Consider the following 23,092-nt stretch of genomic DNA (forward strand, 5'->3'; position numbering starts at 1 on the left):
ATAAGCTCACTAGGAAAAGACCCAGTACCCTCAAAGAAGGGCAGAGTGAATCCTGAGCTGGTGTTCATTTAACACAATCCCAGTATGCCACCAGGTTTTTAGATCCATGTAGGCATTCAAACAGAATTAGACCTTTCCAGATTTATAGATTTTTTATTCATGCCATGCCATCAAGAACAGCAGCCTAGATGGAGCAAATCACCTACAATATAGCCATTTTGGAAGTGACTGTGTGGGCAAACTTTCTGAAAAGAACATTAACACTTTGACCTGTGTTAATAATAGACCTGACCTTCTCAACTGAATATCTCTCTAATAAATCAAGTACACTTAACAAAACAGGATTAAGAGCAGGCATTATTTGGTAAATCTCCATGAAGTCACATACATTAGTTTATCCTAATGTAGGCTGGGATATATTCTAACTGATTTCTAAATTGGGAAATTTACAGATCAGTCCATATGCCCCAGTGAAATTACCCTGACTTCCTGCTCTATGGGTCAGCAGGTGTCAATGAGGAAGAAGAAAACAGGTTGACAGTTAATGACTTCACTGGAATAATACTAATTTCAAAGACTACCATGAATGCAAATATTATGGTGGGGCAGGAGTTGAGGTAAGTAGGTGGGAGGATACAGCCCTTAACCTGATTCTACCAGTGGATGGCCAGGCTGGGGGCATCCCTTACATATTCCTTTGCAAGAAACACATTACAATATGTTATAAAACCAAAAATCTTCTTAAATTAGTATGTCTTCCAGAAGTTGGTCATTTTATATTTTTATCTTAGTCCTTCATTTAAATTATTGTATTTAAGCTCTTAAAATATAAAAGAGATGACACTTGAGGGACAAAGTTTAAATCACTTTTAGACATTTACACATTTGAATGAATTAGTTAATTATTTTACAAAGAAAAAAGTTCATGAAAACATAAGGCAGGGATGAGTCTTTTCTAATAAAAGAAATAGGTTGGTGTTATTGGAAGAAATATGTACACTTTTATATTAGGCAAACATTGGTGACTGATTTCCTAGAGAAACCTTCAAACTGAGCAGGATATCACTGAAATAAAGGAATACTAATGATTCTTTTTGTGCTTACTTAAAGTAATTTTAACTGCTATAACAAACAAATCCACCCAAATTTTATACTTTAGTTCATTTCTTTAACACATTAAGACCAAAGTAGTTGCTTTGAATTGGCCTTGAGCACGGAATGCTGCGGATGGCTCGACGAAACTCGAGAAAAACATATGCAGAGACAACCAGGTCCTGTGGGGGAATAGGAACAGCAGGGCCACTCCTCACGTGGGGAGTGCCTAGGCCACCCTCTCTCCTGGAGGGCGCCACTTGGCCACCCTCCCTGGTGGGGAGAGCGCGCCATTCCCCCTCTGGAGAGGCTTTTTATTGGTTTCGTTTGCATATGAATTCAGGTAAAAGCTCATTACTCATTGCTAGGAAGTAAGGATCAAACAACAGATAATAAGGAAGTCTGAGGGTCTATTTTGAGTCAGGGTCAAAGAGCTGTAAGACTTTTAAGGAACAAACTAACTTCCTCCTTGGACGCTTCTCATTCAATTGAGAGCATTCTAAACAAAGAGGGTTTCACAGGAATTTACATGTTCTTTCTTAGGCCTGATCACCCCGGGAATCCACCCTTTTCAGCACAGAGCTGCACCACCCTGTCATTGCTTCAGGCTTAGGTGGAGCAGGGAAGTGAAGATAAGGAGATTTTCTCCCAGATGATGAGGACTTAGGCTGTGTCAAAGCCGAGGAGCGAGGGTCCATCACCCCTTTTTGCTGTAGCCCCCAAAGTCCTTCTTTTGGGGGCCTCCCACGTGATCGTGCCTATCTTAGGTCGTTCCCCCCTTGGGGAATCTTACCTGTCTTTGGCTAACCGACCAAGCTTTGGGGTTCAGTTATGAATGAAGCAGCAGAAGCAGCACTCCTGCCAGGGAGATAAGCTTTTGTCTCCTTGCTGGCTTACAGTTCGAAGGGTGTTCCCTTAGCCTTAGCCTAGGCAGGGGTTACAGCTTCTGATACCAGGCAGGGAGGTTCCCAACATGGCAGGACTTTTCACCAATTAATAATTTAGATACTCAATTTTCTTCTATCTCATGGTTTCATCATTTTTGAACACATGAATTCCAAGGTTAACAAGCCTATCTATATCAAGTTAGTAGAAAGAGAAAGATGTGTTAGACACATCTAATTGCAAAGATGTCTGGAAAACAAGCTTAGTGAAAGCTAACTGACCTCTGACACATTGGCATTTTGGTGAGCCCTGGTACTGGCTCTCCATCTCACACCTCCAGAACAATAATGTAGTCTTAATAAAACAGAAAGAGATGTGTATAAAGTGAGTGATAAGGAGAGGTTTTATTATTGTTGTCCAACTTTGGTAAAAATAAAAATAAAATAAAAATTACCTGTTGGGCTAGGGGAAATTGATATCTGAGTAAAGGGGGCTGGCAGAACCAGGTTTGACTTTTATGCTTTGCTGATATTTATATAGTTATTATGTATGGAATTAGGGTTTCATAATTCTATTGAATTTGTAGAGCATGGAAAAACAGTCTTTGCTCTTCTGGTCTTCCTCCTGTCTCCAGTTTTGCTGAGTTTGTCAATAATAAAATTTATCCAGTGGTTTTCCTAGTCAAGATACCAAAAATAGTGTCTATTTCTATTCTAATACAAAATATCATGGAGGTTATTGTGCAATTCTTTAATTTACTGCTTAGTTGGTGACTTAGCTGGAATGTGGACTCAGCAGTGTACTCTAATTACAATGGTCTTTAAAGATGGAATAATAATTGAGAAAATGTTATTCCCCAAAGTATATAGACAGACAGCCAAACTGGATTTTCGCTAAGTTTTTTAAATAAATGTTCTATGTTGGCTGCACCTCTACATTTACGTATTTGCTTCTAGCAAAACATCTCTGAAAACTGTGAAGTCTGATGTTGGGATCTCAAAGCTGGATTACTGTCCCACAGTGTAATGTGCACCCAGTGTCTTGATTTAAGAAGCTTAAACCCTTGTGTGTACAAGCTTCAGGAATTTATTGGGCTGAGAGTTATACTAGAATATCAGAGGCGTGATAGAATGTAATTCTTTAGTAGGAAAAAACATGGGAAAATAACATTTTTTACTGTGGTTAATTCCTTTTTTTTGTTAATAAAAATAGTTTTTGTGTTGTTTTTCTTGAGCATCTGATCTCTGTAGTGGGATATTGTTACTGATGAGTAATGTCGGACCAGTGCCTAATGTTGCATCCCTAAACACTTGGGGAAAACATTATTGTAAAGTTGATCATTAGAGCTTGAGTACCATCATTAATTTTAAGTCCAAGCCATAAAAATCATGCAATGTTCACAATGATAATCAGCTCCTTAAAAAGATGTGAAGATAATTGTGCAGATCTCTTACAAATTGCTTAGTCAATTTTATAAAAGAAATACTGTTGGTATTTTTCTCACTCTTCTTCATAACGGATGTGTCTATACTCATAGCATAAGGTAAATCATCACAACTTTGTCACAGTAGGTAGGCAGAAGGCAGAAGCCAGAACTCCAGCACTATCTGGCAGCTGTCACTCCATTTAAGGGACCCACACATCCTGTCCTGGATGCTTCCTGGGGCAGCTCTGGCAAATTTCTCACTTAATAATTGGGAAAACCTGGAAGGATTGTACTCCAAAATAATTTTAGGAGTTGACTTAATATGAAATGCTAAGCTATTCTTATTACCATTCTTTAGGAATGAGATGTTTCTCTTATTTAGAGACGTAGCACAGATTTGAAGGATTTTGTAGTGTCATTTCTTCTTTTTTCCAGCTGTTGCTCAGTCTGCAATTTGATGGAACATACACATGTTTAAGTCAGTAGATTTTACTGGCTATCATTAAGTAAAAAGAAAAGCATGTTTGCTTTCATGCTTTATGGAACAGGAGATTTACTTTTGTTATTTCCTCCCTTGAGGAAAAGTGTGTCAGGAATCCTAATTCTTCTACAACTAGCAAAAATACCACTACTCCCCCACCAAAAAAAAAGTTAAATAAATTAGGGAATTGAACACAGTAACAGTTTCAACAAAATCTGGGTTATGTTGCTAAGGTAGAAGTAGAAAATAAATGTTAATAGGCAGCTAGCGGTGTTTGTCACTGGGGTACTGGGAGAGAAATCTCAGCCCTGCTCCCTCCGCTCTGCTTCATCACCCACCTTCAATTCAACTCCCAAAGTGGGAAGAATGGCCAATCTGACTGATTAGAGATGAAAACTAATTATTTCCTCTTTTACTAGATAGCAGAGTTGCTGGTTCTAAAAAGATACATGTGAGCTTCTTGAAACCTCTCATGTGTCCTGTACCAAATTAATAGACATTTGTGCATGTACCTCATCAGTCAGAGCTGCAAAGGGGAGGAGGGTGAGAGGTATCACCAAGCTCCCAGAGAAAGCAGTTTGGTTGTATGTTGGTTAAATCCTGAAATTTGCATGATTTAGAGTGTTGTCTGCTTTCTAGTTTGTTTGTCCATATTCTTCCAACACATCCTGTTCTGTCGTTAGCCACCCAGAGTCTTCAAATCTCTGCCATCAAGGAAGCTTCCTGCTGGTTCCTTTGGGCGATGTTGTTGATCTCCTGCTTATGCCAGTCCTACATGCCCCTTCCAATTTTATTAGAGCACTTAGCCACTGCACCACCACCTTGTAATTATCCACTTCTTTCCTTAGCTAAATCAGTAACTCCTTAAAGAAAAAAAAAAAAACGAAAAAAAACAACAACAAAAAACAAAAATATGGCTAGACTGAATTATCAGGAATTAGCAGAATATTGTTATATAGCTATGATTAGTAGTGTTAATTATTTTTAGTATAAAGAGGAAAACTAATAGCACTGAACCATTAAATCCTAATCAAGTCAAAGTATTGTCTTTCATAACAGGCTTGGAAACTCAGATGAAGTAAAAAATCTTTATAAAGTATGTGTGAGAGAGACCTATGACAGTGGATTGTAAACAGAATCAGTTATACCCCATTGTATCTCCAGCACTCAGATTTCTATTCAATAGAATTGGGGTGGAACTGAGGTTTTTGCAGTCTTCTAAGTGTTCCGCAGGGATTCTGCTTCAAAAATGGAATTGAACTCGTGTGGCAGTGGCACACAGGTTCTCCCACTCCCCTCCCTGTGAGCAACTCCACTGTGGTGAGCTTTGCATATGTAGTAGCTCTCAGTCTTGGCAAGATGAATCATACAGGGAGCTTGCAAAACTCCAGACACCCAGGCTATGATCAGGAGAGTTAAATTGGAATCTCAGGCAGGGTCCCAATCACCAAGACATTTTGAAACTTTTTGGGTCCCCATCACCAATACATTGAAAACTTACTTGAATGTGTACCTGAAGTTGATAATTAATGACATACAGAAATTCTGTAAGAAATTACACTTGCTGCTGCAAAACAATAACAAAATAAATATGGTCATCACTCAGTATCTGTGGGGCACTGGTTCCAGGACCCCTTTGCAGATGATACCAAGATCTGAGGATCAAGTCCCTTATATAAAATGGCATAGTATTTGCATAGCCTGCCAACATCCTTTTGTATACTTTACATCGTTCTAGGTTTCATATAATACCTAATATGATATAAATGCTATATAAATGGTTCTTATACTGTATTGTTTAGGGAATAATTACATTTTTTTAAAAAAGTCTGTGCATGTTCAATACAGAAGCAACCATTGTATCCCTAACTATATCATACACAATAGCAACAATGTAATTTTAAAATACATTTTTAATAGATAGATGGTTGAATCTGCAAGTTCTAAATTTGGAGGGCTGACTTCATGAGCAAATGAGTTAAACCCTACAGTGACATTTTAGTTATTAGTTTATACATACCTAAATTTTTACTGACTAGACATTGCCTGGGGATTAAATTATTACTTTATTCTGCTGCCCCTTGGTGGCTTGCTCTGCTGTTTGATGTATACCTGTTTCCCAGGTCTTTGAAGCTCTCATTCTTACTCTGCACCCCAGATCTGTGAACCTCTGAGTTTTGACATCTCATGTGGATTATGGCCCAATGCCTTCCCTCATCCTTGCACATTGTCATCTCTCTGACTATGGCTGGCCCAATTTATCCTTTTCCATAACTTCTGATACTTACCTCATCCTCTGTCTGTACCATGTGCAGCTCTTTCTCTGCAGCTTTGATCTTGATCTCGAAGTTGTGTGTGACATATATCACATTTGACAAATGTTTACCAAATAAAAAAAATAGAACAGAATTTTTATCTTAAAAAAATCTGTAGTATCCCATGACTAGATGCAAGTAGTATAAGGAAATTAGTGTAAATTTTAAAAAGAATTGGAACTCATTCTAATTTTTGAGACATTCCATTCTTTTGTCTTATATAGCTTTCATGCACATAACCAGGGCTCTGATGGGATTTGTACCTCTGGATGTCTCATATTCTTGTATCATTTACATTTCTTATAGCCAACCCTCCCAATCCTTATGGAATGCTTCAACATCAGTAGTTATTAGCCTATGAAATGTAATGCTTAAGTAAATAAAGACTTACATCTTGAATGGCCCAGATAACTCCTGTGTTGTATTCCTCAAATTTTCTGGCGCATTGAACATCTGCACATCCACACTCCAGTCTCTATATTATTGTCACTGCTATGTCCTTCCTCTCACACAGTACCTCCTACTTCAGCCTCTCATTTTCTTGTTAAATATTTCACCAGCTTCTCAGAGTAGGCATTTGATTTTTCCTGTTTCTTTATGACAAACACTTTGTTGATTGCTTTACACAATACCTTTTGCATTCTTCACAAGTTTTCCCTCATCCTAACAAGGTTCTGTCACCATCCTTCATCAAAATATCATACAGTAGAGTACCCTCCGACAATTCTATTACATGATGTGATTTCTCTACTCAAATATTGTGAATAGTCCACCCCAACCAAGGATTAATTCCTGGGTCCGTCAAGGTCCTTAACAAAGTGGTTTACTACCCTGCAGAAGAGCATCTCTGCTCTCCTCACAGCAGGCATCATTTTCTAAATACAACTGAGATTTCCCAAATATGAACTGTTGTTGTTGTTGTTGCTGGTTTTAACATTCTCTTTAAATATTACTCTTTTTTTTGTATTTTTCTAATATGTTACCTACTGCATAAACTCTCCAATCATCACAGCTAAGAGCATTCTCTCTTCTTTGAGAACAAAATACTTCTATTCATTCTCATGGTACTTATTACTCTCTTTCATGTACTGTGTTTATGTTCAGCTTGTCTTCATTAATAGAGTAAACTTTCCTTGACAGCACAAAACTTACTTATTTATATCTTTCCCATGTACCATTATCACTAGATTATTGACTTTCTCCATAGTAGCTTATAGATAATTATTTATTGAATTATTTTCAATAATTGAATATTGAGTTAACTAATTAATTCAACTAATTAATGAACAAAATATATTATGCAAATAGAGTTGCATACTTGTATTAGAAAAAAGCACTTTTATTTTACAAAGTATATTTACATCTTTTTCTATATTTCCTCAAATATATGCCTCTTTTAAACTGAATCAAATGCTAGCAGAAAATGATTGGATAGCAATGCCATAAAAGGGAGACTGAGACTAAACATTCGAGCCCCACAGAGTCAAATGGAACCTCTAGGCAACATGGATTAGCCGTGTGATACATATAAGCATGATGTATTTGGAATATTTGTGCAAAGTAATGGAGAGTGAATGTTTATTTCTAGGTAGGGTCATTATGGGAGTGTTAAATGGTCTACATTATAGAAAGTGCTCTATGCCCTGGCAGGAACTTTGGGACTCTCTTATGAATATAATATCTGAGGTCCAGTATTTTTTTCCTAACAAAATGTGTTGCCTTTATTAGCATGAACAAGTGGAAAATATGGTATAAAATGCACTTTATATAATCACTGAAGACCAGGGGTTGAGGTAAATAAAACTCTCTGGGGTAGAAAAAATGCTTGTAAATAACTTAAGATATAGAAAACTATAGTTTGCAAGACAGATTTCTTATGATCTTATTAGAAAACCACACGAACATACATTTGCACCAAAAAGGATTAGTTAAATATAAATATAATGCACTCTAAATTAATTAAAATACATAATACTCTAGTCTATTTCTATTTTTTTGCTCCTTAACATTCTTCTCATCACCTCTGTTTTGAAGTGGATTTTCTTTTTCTTTATGTAATATGCATTTTCAGTGGCTAAGTTCCTGTGAGTGGTTATTTGTCCAAATAAGAAAATATTTTTAATAGCTATTGAGTTTTAGAACATTCCCAAAAGTACAAATATTTTCAAATTCTTCCTACTATTAACAGCTGAATATTAGTTTTGGCTGTACTATTCTCCAGCTTTTAAAAATGATTTTAAGGTAATTTTTCTGTAATATCTCTTAATCATAAACTTTTACCATTCCTTTACATTTCTCTTTTTATCATATCATGTTTCTAACTTTCTAACAATTTCTAGATAATTTGACTTAATTTATCCTGAATTTTGAATTCTTCCAATAGAGCCACATATTCCGGAACTTTGTGAAAAAAAGATCCCATGGTTGGGGAAAGTTTCTAAAATTGCTTTATAGTTCACATAAAATGCCAGATCTAAAATTAAGCAGAATTTTAGCATTAATTAATTTTAGCATAATTGTAATTCAACTGTAAGTAGAAGCAACTATTTTCTTAGAGTTCTTTTTTTAAAAATCAGCTTTTTTTTAGATTTTATTTATTTATTTTTTAAGAGGGAAGGGAGGGAGAAAGAGAGAGAGAGAGAGAAACATCAATGTGCGGTTGCTGGGGGTCATGGCTTGCAACCCAGGCATGTACCCTGACTGGGAATCGAACCTGCAACACTTTGGTTCGCAGCCTGCACTCAAACCACTGAGCTACGCCAGTCAGGGCTAGAGTTCTTACATAGAAAATTTTGTGTGTGTGTGTGTGTGTGTGTGTGTGTGTGTGTGTGTGTTTACTTTTCCTGACTTATTACAAGTCCCCTTGGTATTTGCAAGGGATATTATATACAATTTGTGAAAAACTGAGATACATTAATATAAAATATTGATCACATTTTTATAGTTGAGTTTTTATCAATTGATTCTTACACATCCTGTTGAGCTAAGAAGTAAATATAGACAAATAGAAGACCCAAATTATATTCTCTGTTGAAATGAAGGTAGTGGAAACATTCCTGGACAATATAATACACTTTGTTAAGTGTCTTGTTAAGAAACACTTTAAGTGTTAAGAAAAGTTCTTACAAAATATGAAGGAGTGCAAGATGTATGCGTATGAGAGATATACAAGATTACTCCAATAAGAAAGAGGAAAGGAATCTTAATACATTATATTAGCTTCACATTTTTACTACTAATAGTCAGAAACATGTAAATAGTATTAATGGCCTGACAGATAAAATGTTTTATGTATCTACAAGCATTATAGAAACTGGTGTTTTAGCTTCAAATGTTTGTTGGTGCTTCATGGCTATGTAAGATTAATTGGGAATGGTCTCTTTTCAGGATACAGAGCAACAGTTTCACACCCAGGACATTCAGAGGAAAGTCAGTGTACTTTTTCTGCATTCCTTGAAGCAGGCAGTTAATATATAAACCACAAAAAATGGTGCCATTCAAATGTCCTCTATTTCTTTTATTTGACTGACTATAACAGCAACATGGTAAAAGAGAGAATGCCCAGCCCAATAATTCTGTATTATTCTGTGTAGCCATGTTACCTCAACAAACTAATCCTAGCATGAAGGGGAAAACAAAACAAAACAGAGCAAAATAAAATAAAACAACCTTACTCTGGTTTGAGTCAAAAAACTCCAAAATGCACAATGTAAATAGCTCTTAAAATTTACCTTTCACATTTTTATCATTGTTTATCTATCAAATGCCAAATAAATCATTTTCCAGAGACAATAAAAGTAGCATATCCTTCTGTAGATGCCAAGGAATAAGTTGAGATGGCTCCAAGAAATACAGTGCTGAGCATAGACCTAATTCTTAAATGTAAGCAATTTATTCTGGAAAAAGGCATTATCTGCTATGAGGTTTCATCACAATATTACTGTATTACATAAGTTGCCTTCTTTCTCTAAAATGTCATCAGAGTACTGGAGTGTTTTATTGGACTTAAATATAGCAGCATTTTTTATCTTTGGATTTTGTACCTAGATACTGTGCCAACATGCGGTACCACGTGATTACCATTGGCCTCAGGTGGCTACTGAGCCCTAGAAATATGGCTGGTCCAAATTGAAATGTGCTGTGCTGTAAAGCACACACCATACTTCAAAGGCTTAATACAAAAAGTAATGTCAAATATGCCATTAATAATGTTTATATTGATTAAATATCAAAATAAAAAGGTGGGATGTGTTGGGGATATCATTAATTTTATCTGTTTTTAAAAAAAATGTTTTAATGTGGCAACCAGGACATCTGAAATCACATATTCTCCTATATTATTACTGAATATTGTTACAAAAATTGACCTATCTTTCCATAAGATTCTCTCTCAAATTGATGTACATTTTGAGACATTTATCAACAACGTATGGTTGGCACTATCATCAAAGAGCTACAGTAAGGTATTAGCAAAATGAAAGTTGATATTATTCATAAAAATTCCCATAATTATCTAATGATGAGAGTTCATTAATATTATTATTATTAGCTGTCACATAATCTGTCACTACTCCCTTGGTCTGAATTCAACAAATTGCTCTTAACTTTTCAAAAAAATTGAGGGAAAAGAGACATTGGTATGTAGTGAATACTTGGAGACTAGTAGCAGGTCCCTAAAAAAAGTTCTAAAAGCCTCTTCCCTGTGTTTGGTTTTCCAACTTGTGTGAATTGCATCCACTTTCTACCTAAATGTGGCCTATGTTTTCTTCATTGTAAACCAATGAAAGCTTGTGGATCAAATGAAAATCAGAACACTAGGAGTTAAGAAGATATTAGTGACAGGAGATAGGGAGAAAGAGCTCAAGTTTAGTCTTCCTGTGACTCCCAAATCCACTAGTGCACATATCAGAGTGAATATACAAAAGGAAAAACTAGCTGTCTTTTCTGGTGTGGGAACAGTAAGCTTTGGAAAGATGCTCCAGCACAGAAAGATATTAATAGAGAGAAGGGGTGCAGAGCTCACCAACCCAAGCCATCATAAGGATATGGTCTTTGTTTTCTTCTCTCAGATTGTTCTGGCTCATAAGAGACAGTGACTCTCAACAGCTTCTTGTAAAACAATGTATTTATTAAAAATGCATCAGGCAAAATTTACATATTTATTTAAGAATCATTTTGCTTTCTTAAGTGGTAATTTCTGATTTTTAAATCTACAAATTGAAAATGCACAAGGAAAAAGAATCTGGAAGAATTTGAACCACAGAGAATGTACTCTTGGCTGTGTTATATTAATTTTTATAGGTGGGAATACCAAGATACTCTTAATTTTAAGGAGACTGGCAATCTACTTACATAGCAATGAAAATTTCCAGTAGATCTTCCTAAAATTTTTAAAGGATCTGAATATCAAGCCATGTTACTGGCAGTAAACCATTGAAACCACATGCAAATCTGTGGTCCTTGGAGAAATGAGCTTATTTTTCTCCTGAGCATCTTTTTAGGATTGTGGGTATCTCCGTAACACTAGAGCACACAAATCAATGTCAATTGGTGTGCACAACTCTCTTTTTGCTTGAAATAATGTCCTATAAAATTTGCAGATCCTAGCTCTTTTTTTTCAATCTCGGCACCCACTGCCTGCTGTATTCCCATAAATGAGTCTAGTGTTTATTGGGGGGAAAAAAGATGATACAACTTAGTATACAATGTCCTAGAAGGAAGCAATGAGGAGCAGGTATGTTTCATCTGAGGCCCAGCAGGCTGTCCTTCTACAGAGGCTCCTTCAGTAGCCTGGCCACTTGTAGAGTTCATGTGGAGCAGGGGCCAGAGCTATGACTCAGAACATGTACCCATATCACTAACTTCAACTATGAGCTGCTGCTCACACCATCCCTTGTTTCTTGAAAATGCCTGCACTGGAATGTCTTGTTTTCTTATATCCATTGAAATACCCACTTTCTAAATCAATCTCTCTCTCCCTGTCTCTCTCAAGTAGATATTTCAGATATCCATTCACCAAACAGATTATTTTATGGTAACATCCTTGTAAATAGAGGGTAAACTGAGATACATTTACATTACATATAAAATAGCTTAATTCATTTTTGTCTTAGTTTATGTTCCTTGGTGGTAGAGCTGAGGCAAGGGTCTCTTGCAAGTTGTTTGTTTGAAAGGTGAAGGGGATGGGAAATAAGACAAGGTAGGCAAGGCACATTATCAACCCAGCTACCACTGTGGATCACTAAAGATTAACCCTAGCAGCCAGTGTCAAGTTTATGCCTCCAAGTGATACCACACAAGGGACAAGGAGATTGGTGCAGTTTTTCATCGTCTCCCTTTAGTCATTGATTAAACTCTGCTCCCAAGTGGTCCTAAATCCTCAGCACAATGGGACTTATGCTTTGGTTGATGAAACTTGCTTACTTGCCAAAGATCTCAGTAAAAGAATACAGGTTCTAGAAGTTGGAAGACAGGTGAGCTTGCACAAAGTTGGTAAAGATAAGGGGATATAGGTGGGGCACATGTAACGTCTCTAACAGCTTTGTTATTCAATGGAACTATGAAATCTTTACAGGAAAAAGCTCTGTAGATTAAAGAACACACTAAGCCATTCTAGATGTTGTGGATTTGTAGATCCAAATGGAATAAATGCAGAATTTAAAACATGATTACCTCAACCCCCACTTATTTCATCTTTGCTCCCCCTTTTTCACCTGTACAGGAAACATCATCAGGCTTAAGTCTGATTTTTTATACTGGACCTTGCTACCAAAGTTCTCAACTTTTTGCAATCTAATTGATTAATCTTGGTTTCCTTTAGCATATGATTCAGAACTAATAGCAAAACTCTCTTCATACTTATAGCCAGAATTGTATTTTGTGAATTTTTTCTTTCTTTCATTTATTTACCCATCCTGCTACATGCTTTAATGCTTCCTTGATTTCATCCTAAAGATGCCCATATTTTGGACTTTACTATTAACTACAATACGTCTATGAAATTTTATTTACTTTTTAAAACTTATTTCAGGTTTTTTAAATTTAATTTTTTGTTTTTAACTATAGTTGCCATTCAATATTATATTAGTTTCAGGTGTGCAGCATAATCATTAGACAGTTATATAACTTATGAAATCTAGTACCTACTTAGCAACATATAGTTATTACAATATTATTGACTATATTCATTAAACTGTACTTTACATCCCCACTTATATTCCCCATTTTTGTTGGGAACCGCCCTGACTGGTATCAGAAGCTGAAACCCCCGCCTAGGCTAAGGCTAAGGGAACGCCCTTGGAACCATGAGCCAGCAAGGAGACAAAAGCTTATCTTCCTGGCAGGAATGCTGCTTCTGCTGCTTTATTCATGACTGAACCCCAAAAAGCTTGGCCGTTTAGCCAAAGACGGGTAAGATTCCCCACGGGGGGAACGACCTAAGACAGGCACGATCACTTTGGGAGGCCCCCCAAAAGAAGGACTTGGGGGGCTGCAGCAAAAGGGGGTGATGGACCCTCGCTCCTCGGCTTTGACATAGCCTGAGTTCTCAGCATCTGGGAAAAAACCTCCTTGTCTCTCGGTTGCCTTAGTTCCCTTGCTCCACCTAAGCCTGAAATAATGACAGGGTGGTGCAGCTCTGTACTGAGAAATGCGGATTCCCTGGGGTGATCAGGCCTAAGAAAGAGCATGAAAATTACTGTGAAACCTTCTTTGTTTAGAATGCTTTCAGTCGAATGAGAAGGGTCTTAGGAGGAAGTTAGTTTGTTCCTCAGTCTTACAGCTCTTTGACCCCAACTCAATAGACCGGCAGAGTTCTTTATTTTCTATGGTTCCTTACTTCCCCCTAATGAGTACTGTACTTTACCTGAATTATTATGCAAAATGAGCCCAATAAAAGCAGGTATGGACGGTAAATCAGCGCGCTCCCCATTAGGGGGGGTGGCCATTTCGTCCCTACTTCCCCACAGAAACTAGTTTGTCTCTGTGCATGTGTTGTTTTTTCTCCCGTGTTTATCGTTGAGCCATCCACAGCATTCCGTGGTCACTGCTGGCCGGTGACCCACGTGCAACACATTTTATAGAGTCCTACTGATATAAAACACACACAAAAATTCTACACATAGAAATATTAATGAGTCACAAATGTTTACACAGTTATTTTCCCCATATACAAGTATATTTGATGATTTGGGTATGCACATGGTATACCTTAACATTTAAACCAAAATAGTTATCCTTGGCTGGTGTGGCTCAGTGGATTGAGTGTCGGACTGCTAAGCAAAGGGTAGCTCATTCAATTCCTAATCAGGGCACATGCCTGGGTTGCAGGCCAGGTCCCCAGTAGGGGGCACATGAGAGGCAACCACACATTGATGTTTCTCTTCCTCCATTCCCCTCTTTCTAAAAATAAATAGAATATTTAAAAAGTAAATCAGAATAGTTATATATCAGAATAGTTACAAATGTTGGGGAGATAGGGAGTTTCTGTAGCAACTTAAAAATTAGTGTTTAAATGTTCTCTTTCACATTAAGAATCCCAGAATATACTTCTTTGATCCATTCTGCTCATATTTGCCTTCACATGACCCTGTGTTGTCCACTAGCTGTTTCATACTATGCATACTATTTCACAGATCACATTTCTAAACACCACTGTTGCAAATTTAAGTTTCAGAATGCAGTTTTACATATGAAAATATTTGTTTCCCTTTTTTTTTATTCTTTTTTCAAAATGATGTATGGCTCAGTTTTGAAGCCTCATATTGATATTGCTCTGACAGATTAAGCAATGAGAGAGCAGCAATGGAAGTGCTACCATCTAATTTATTTCACTTTCAGGTGATCAAAGAGATGTCCACACAAGGCAATCACACTTTTTGAAACAGCCCTTTCAAATTTCCTGAGACTTTTCTAGTAAGTCATTATGGCCACATGGGGTTAAATTTGAGGAGATCAATGAGAGTGATAATAAACAGTCTTATCAATGAACCTTTTTCTGCATTTTTTAGCTCTGAATTATAATACACTCTAGGTAGATCCTAAAGTATAATGTCTGTTATATCTGTTCCAAGCACTGATCCCAGAAGGTTTACAAGACTATGGAAAAGCAGTCATTGAAACTAAGGGCTGCATAAAATTATGTCTGAGCCCTTAACACTAAAGGTAAGGTGATCAAAACCTGAGGAATCATATATATGGCCAACACGGATGAGATACCTATTAATCTCAGTATCATGGGAAGAAGTTTTTATATTCATGATGGTTTAAAGGCTTTATATTCAACAGACTTAAAATGCAACAAACCTCATTAGGTGAGTAAAATTTTTCTAAACTTCCTCAAATGCTTTATAAAGCATTTATAATGGATTATTGGGAGAGATAATGAGAAGCCCTGGACATGCTACCAAATATTTAATCTTTAAAAAAAAAACTGCAGTACATTTACACAATGGAGTTCTATGCAGCAGAAAGAAAAAGGAACTCCTACCCTTCAAATGGATAGAATTGGAGAGAATTATGCTGAGTGAAATAAGCAAGGCAGCAAAAGACAAATACCATATGATCTCACGTGTAAGTGGAATCTAATCAACAAAACAAACAAATGAGCAAAATAGAACCAGAGTCATGGAAGCAAGGAAGAGACTGACAGGGACCATAGGAGAAGTGGGGGATAATGAAGGAAAGAAGGGGAAGGGCCTAGTTAAAGAACAAGTAAAAATGACGCATGGACATGACAACAGGGTGGGGATTGATTGTGAGAATGGTGGATGGGTGGGGCAGGGGAGAGAAATGGGGGAAAATTGGGACAACCATAATAGAACAATAAAAAATAAACTAAACACAAACAAGACTCAAAATAAAATATCTTGTCTTTTGAGATAAAAATAAAAACTATGTAATAGAGATGTTTAGATTAATTTTTGTGAGATGTTTATGTCCATAACTCAGATTACATGTCTATCCACATGTATATGAATATGGCTATGTAAATGATGGTCAGAGGTGAGACTATTGAATTCTACATGCACCCTGTGAGGCTGAGTGAAGGTTAAAAAATCCCCTCAACTTTTCATGTTACTAGAAATGGCCTACTGCAAAAAGACAAAACAAACAAACAAACAAAAAAAAGCATGTTTCCCCTTATAACTTAGATAAGATTCCTTGTATGTCTGCCTTGTTTACCTATTATAAACCCAGACATAGACCCTCCAAACTCCCATTTTTATTCTAATAAATGACTATCTAAATTATTTTGTCCACACTGATACAGAAAACAAAATGTTTTGAGAGAGGGAATTACAAATGAACAATGGCTGGTCCACATATAAAAACAGAACTTTGATCCACACTTGCAGCAGCAACTTGCCAAGGTAACTAACACCTCCTCTATAACAAAGAACCGAGGAAGCCAGCCTGCTCAGTATCAGGCGTTCAGGAAACAAGAGAGCTATCTCCAATGACAATCCAGGAAGCTATGCAATAACTTCTGCAGCAATCAGCCTCAAAAAGGCCAGAACTTGATTAATAGCTGATAGCATCCCTAAGGTTTGCTCTTGTATTCAACTTAGAATGAATCAGAGAAAGTAAAATATGTACCCCTAACCAATCACACAGGATATCTGCTTCTAGTTAGCCAGCTCTCAGCTTCTCCATGCCAGTGGCCTCCAATCACAGCACACCTGAAGCTTTCCCTGTTTTCTAGTACAAAGCTTTCCTAATCCTCTGCCTGTTTTTGAGTCTCTGCCAAACCCTAGTGGTGGTGGCTGACTCCCTCACTCTAGCAAAGTTGGACTATAACCTTTTCTCATCTCATTTTGTTGGTATTTGTATATTCCCACAGGGAATTCATCAAACTTTAGTTAAGCTTTTCTCTTTTCCCCCAGGTCTCTGGCATTAGCTGCCCGCCAATGGGAGTCGGCATACTGACCTTCCTGAGAAGGTCTCAGTAAACCGATTATCATTCAACCACAACATCCCCTTTCATCCCACTTCCCCACCCCTAGTTACTTCTAGTTTCATTCACTTCTCTCATAAAAGAAAAACTGTTTTTGCTGAACTCTTGCTACACTTGTCTGTCTTTCAGTCACAATGTTCTCCCTGCACAGGAGTTTCCTCTCTCCTACTGTATGCATCCCTCCTCCCATGCAAGAATCCTTTCCTATAAAGTCTCTCCTTAGCTAGTCTGAATTTGTGTTTTTACTTGACAGAGGTTTTGTGAGAAAGTTGCTGATCTATATGTGTATATTACTTATATTTAAATTTTATTTTTGTGTGACAAGACAATAGTTTTTGTATGGCACATGGCAGGGTGCTACAAAGAGACTGACCAAAATCATCAATGACTGTAAAAGCAGTGTGACTTAAAATTCTGTTGGAGTATGCATTTGGCAGAACAAGCTAGACAGGAGTACAAGAGCAATGTGAATTTGAATTTTATTCAGTCTGACTTTAGTTAGTTTTAGGTGACAGGAACCAGGATTATGCACCATCAAAATATATAAATATTTAAATTATTTTCCCAAAAATTAGTATCGATATTAAAGATGAGGAGTGTTTTCACATACTAATTCCATTTTTTAACTTCTGTTTTTTAATTATTTCATTACCATTTATCCCCCTGTATACCCACTTCTCCCTTCAATCACCACAAAGTTGTCCATGTCCATGAGTCCTTTTCCCTTTTTACTCCAACCCTTCACCTTCTAACCACCACCACCCCATAACTGTCAACCTGTCTCCATCTATGAGTCTGTCTCAATTTTGCATATTTTAGTTTGTTCATTAGATTCCACATATGAGTGAAATCATATGGTATTTATCTTTTTCTGACTGGCTTATTTCACTCAGCAGAATGCTCTCCAGGTCCACCCATGCTGTCACAAAGAGTAAAATGTTCTTCTTTTTAACAGACGAGTAGTATTCCATTGTGTAAATGCCTCATAGTTGTTTCATTCACTCACAGACTAGTGCAGCCATCCCTAACCTGTTTGGTACCAGGGACAGGTTTCATGGGAAACAGTTTTTCCATGGACTGGGTTTGAGGGTAGATTTCAGATAATTCAAGCACATTACATTTATTGTGCACTTTATTTCTATTATTTTTATATTGTAATATATAATGAAATAGTTATATAAGTCACCATAATGCAGAATCAGTGGGAGCCCTGAGCTTGTTTTCCCACAACTGGACGGGCCCATCTGGGGGTGATAGGAGACAGTGACAACAGAAGTGTGTTGCCTACTTCCAGTCTACTGTGTCACCTCATTTTGATTGTTGTCACTGCAGAAAACCCTGCTTCACAAAGATAAGATGTTGGACATGGAAGCAGGCTTTTCAGTGCTTTTGTGGCAATCTCAGGATATTCCACCTTGACTTTAATCCAGAAATTATGGAGATTTGAAGCTGTCTCAAACATACTTTTAAGGCCATCTTCACTTGCAATTTCAAGCAGTTGATCTTCTTCTAGCAGAGACAAAGTCAATTCACCTGGCTTATCACAAATGGATCACAGTTCCATTCCTTCCCAGTTCAGGGCTCTTTTGTGGTTGGGAAGTAATGCTCAAACTCTTTTGAAAACTGAGACAGTTGATCATATACCAGCCAGGAGAAAGAAGGCCCTGACCCAATTGCTTTCAAAGTCTCTGCTAATGTATGAAACATGTCAAAAATCCCAATGATCACTCGTTGCCCCATAATTTCAGTTTGACTTTGAATGCAGCCACTTTGCCGACTTGAAAACAGTTTTCATTCTCCCCTGAACTAACAGATTGAGTTCATTGAGCAGGTTGTATAAGTCACAGAAGTAAACAAGTTTTTTGACCCATTTTGTGTCACTGAAACATACTACCAATGGTGACTGTTTTTCCAAAAAAAACCTCTGGAGTGGCTCTCATAACTCAGAAACTCTGTCCAGTGATCTACCTGTACAACACCATCTCATTTCTGTGTATAAAAGAAGATGTGTGTGTTCCGCATCCATCTCCTCACAGAGCTGTGTGAACAGATGTGAGTTAAGGGCACATACTTTAATGCGATTGATCATTTTAATCACATACTGCAAAGCATTGCTAAGTTAAGGTGACATTTTTTGGCTAGCTAGTATTTCTGTAAGAATGACATAGTGTGTTACCTCACATTAAGAAGTGACCTCTTTGACCCGAGTAGTGAAACCAGAAAGCCGTCCAGTCATGGCAGCCACTCCTTCTGTGCACACACCAACACAAAATGACCAAATCAGTTTTCTTGACATATAATCATTCAAACACTCAAATAGTTCTACAGCTGTGGTGTTGGTTGGCAACAAAAGTGAATACAGCATATCCTTCTGAAAATATATTACGCAAAAGCAAACGTTGTTGCCTTGTTGCCAACATCAGTAGACTTGTCAACCTGTTTTGTGTACCATGGTGACTCATTAATCCTCTCTTAACAATTGTGCCTCAGTATCCTCTGCTATTTCATCAATTCATGTAGTTATGGTGCTAGCCAAAAGAGGAACACATGCCACCTTTTGAACTACATCCTCTCCCAAAAGTTCACAACGAATATCCTTAGCAGCAGGCAGTATCAACTTTTCACCAGTAGTAAAGGGCTTATTAGGTTTAGCAATGCAGTTAGCCACTAAGAGTGATACTCTCAGTGCAGCAGACACATTTGATGAAGCGGTGGTCTTTAACAATTGCTTCTGTTCTTGATGTTCATGTATTTTTCTTTTAAAAAATTCTAAAGGCTTATCTTTTAATTCAGGGTGCTTGGTCTCCCTGTGGTGAAACAATTTTGAAGGTTTCATGGCTTCATTGGATAACTGGTCACCACATATTATATAAAATGGGTTTGCTGAATGTGAATCATCTGTTGCAATGAACACATAATTTAAGTAGGACTCTTGGTATTTTTTTAAATGCAGCTTTCTTTTTGTTGTCAGTCTTAGACTCTTCTGTTGTCTCACCATTGGGTCTTACCCACTTTTCAAAGAGCTCTCCAGAGACAATTGTTTTTTACTCATTTTGGCTAGGGTGGGCATGTGGACTTACCAAAACTGTGACTGAAACAAGTGTGCTGTGCAGGAAAGAGGCATGGATGGAAGTGGTAAATAAAATAATGGGCAGGCCGTGTGTGGACTAAAATAAGTTTCAGGTTCTGACTTAAAGCCTGCCATCAGATGTAACTATACAACTGAGGTACATCAACTCACTTGTCACTATAAAGCCTGCTACCAGATGCAACTTAATTGTCACTTGCCACTCACTGATAGGGTTTTGATATGAGTCTGCAAGCAATTGATTTATTATGGTCTTTGTGAAGCAAACCTCTCTGCTAATGATAATCCATATTTGCAGCCACTGCCCAGGGGAACTAACAAGAGGCTGAGCTCAGGCAGGTAATGCAAGCGATGGGGAACAGCTGTAAATATAAATGAAGCTTCCCTTACTCACCTGTCTGTCACTTCCTGCTGTGTGGCCCAGTTTTTAACAGGCCATGGACAGGTACTGGTCAATGGCCGAGGGTATGGGGATGCCTGTAGTGATGAACACTTGGGCTGCATACATATCTTGGCAATTGGAAATAATGCCACAATGAACATAGAGTGCTTATGCTCTTTCAATTTAGTGATTTGGGTTACACTGAATATATTCTCAGAAGTGAGATAAATCAACAAAAAACAAGTGCTGACAAGGATATGGAGAACCCTAGTACACTGTTGGAAGGAATGCAGATCGGTGCAGCCACTGTGGAAAGTAGTATGGAGATACCTCAAAAAATTAAAAATGGATATGCTTTTCTTATTCATAAATTCACCTACTCATGTAAAGAGAAGAAATTTAAGGCTCATAGAGAAAAGCTGTTTTTGGATATAGTCAGTCAAATTCTTAACATATTTTTGCAAATGTATTGAGTCTACAGAATTATGTACTTTCATTACATTTTCTTTAGAAAGACAGCAAAGAGTGTTTGACCTATCAACCAGAAATGTTCATCTTCAATTTTCTTGACACTCCAAAAAAGAAGAGCTGCAAATGAATTATTTTTAGAGTACTATCAGAAATGCTGTGGAGTTCTGTTGAGCCACATTCCCTCATCCAGTCATGTCAGGGGTATTCTTAAAAGGACAACCTACTATTGCCACAATTAATATTTCTTTAAATCTTGCTAATTACAATGATACCACCAAACATTTATTTATGGCTAACTATTTTCCAGGCATTATTGTTGGGAACTGCCCTGCCTGGTTTCAGGAGCTATAACCCCCATGGCTAAGGCTGAGTGAGTGACCTTCTGACCATAAGCCACTAAGGAGACAAAGCTTATCTCCCTGGAAGGAGCGCTACTTCTGCTCCTCTTTCCATAACTGGGCCCCAATGCTTGATCAGTCAACCAATGACTGGTAAGATTCCCCGAGGGGAGAATGATCTAAGATAGGCAGGATCATGTGGAGGCCCCAGGGAAGGACTTGGGGGGCTACAGCAAAAGGGGGTGATGGACACTCAGCCCTCGTCTTTGACAAAGCCTGAGTCCTCATTCTGCCTGCAAGAAGTCTCCTAATCTCTTGGCTGCCTTACTTCCCCTGCCTGACTTAATCCTGAAACTATGACACAGGGTGGTTCAGCTCTGTGCTAGATAGGATGGGCTCCCTGGGTAATCAGGACTGAGAAAGGATGTATAAAATCCTGTGAAACCTCCAACACTAAGAATGCTCTCAATTAAATGATAAAGGTCTGAGCAGGAAATAAGTTTGTTTCCCAAAGTTTTGTAGCCCCTTAGCTAACAGACGCTGACTCAGAATAAGCCCTCCTAGTTCTTTGTATGCTATCTATTGTTTGTGTCACATTACCCTAAAAGTTTTTCTGTAGTGTTTAATTTAATGCTCACATATCATTTATGATGCAGGTGTTATTATAATCAACTGTATCTTATTGATTAGGGAATTGAGTCAGAGAAACAATAGAAAACCATGCCGAAGGCCACACAGCTAGTTAAATGTTAGAGTTAAGAAGTAAGCTCATACTGACTGACTTCATAAATATGACACCCAATCACTATCTAAACTTCATAAATATGTCACTCAGTCACTATTTAAACTGCACCCTGAATAGAATGGTCACTACCATCCTCTAAGTTGATACATCATTCTGCATGACATGTAGCATCAAATATAAAGTCTGCTTGTTCTATGACCTTCTGTTTTGCATCCACTATCCTATACTAGAAAGTCTTAAAGTCTGTATATTCACTTGGCACATGTAAAATATTTTCTTAATCATTAACTAACTCTTTATAGGCAGGGTGACACTTTTACATTTTTTCTTTCATTGTAAATAACATTTCCTTATTGTAATTTTTTAAAAAACTTTTAAGTTATAGAAGAAACAATAGTAGACATCTCCCTCAAACCAAACCTTGTTAACTTGTTTGTTTGTGTCTTTCTATTGGGAAAAAAAATGTGTGTGGGGGTGTGTATGGGTGTGGTGTGTATTTGTTAATAAAAAACAGTGCCTGAACATATTTTTAATACATAAAAGGAATTGCTAGCCCACTATACATTGTTCATCTTTTTTCACTTAAGAATGTATCTCAGACATATTCTCATATCTGTAAATACTGATCTCCTTCATTCCTTTAAATAATTGCAGAGGTTTCTGCTGCAGGTAACACACAATATTTAGAGAGTTATATATTAATGGAAGTGTTGATTATTTTAAAAAATTTTGTCATTGCAATATGATACAATCAAGTCTTCACATATATAACATTTTTTGATGCCATGTCCAGTAGATAAATTCTCATCAAATATTCGAAGGATACATACTTTTTATTATAGACATTGGCACATTGCTGTCTGAGTTTAACAGTTTATACTCTCATCAGCTATGTAAGTGACAGTTTCCCTGCAA

General features: G+C 37.3%; 1 pseudogene; it reads left to right on the plus strand.

Moving 5' to 3' along the window:
• The first annotated feature begins 582 nt into the window (after positions 1–582).
• The window catches only part of LOC123810308, a 28,701-nt pseudogene continuing 6,191 nt past the window's right edge, over positions 583–23,092 (plus strand).

The sequence above is a fragment of the Phyllostomus hastatus genome, unplaced genomic scaffold, assembly GCF_019186645.2.
Source record: "Phyllostomus hastatus isolate PE091 unplaced genomic scaffold, TTU_PhHast_1.1 phas_scaffold_60, whole genome shotgun sequence".
In the NCBI taxonomy this organism is placed as follows: domain Eukaryota; kingdom Metazoa; phylum Chordata; class Mammalia; order Chiroptera; family Phyllostomidae; genus Phyllostomus; species Phyllostomus hastatus.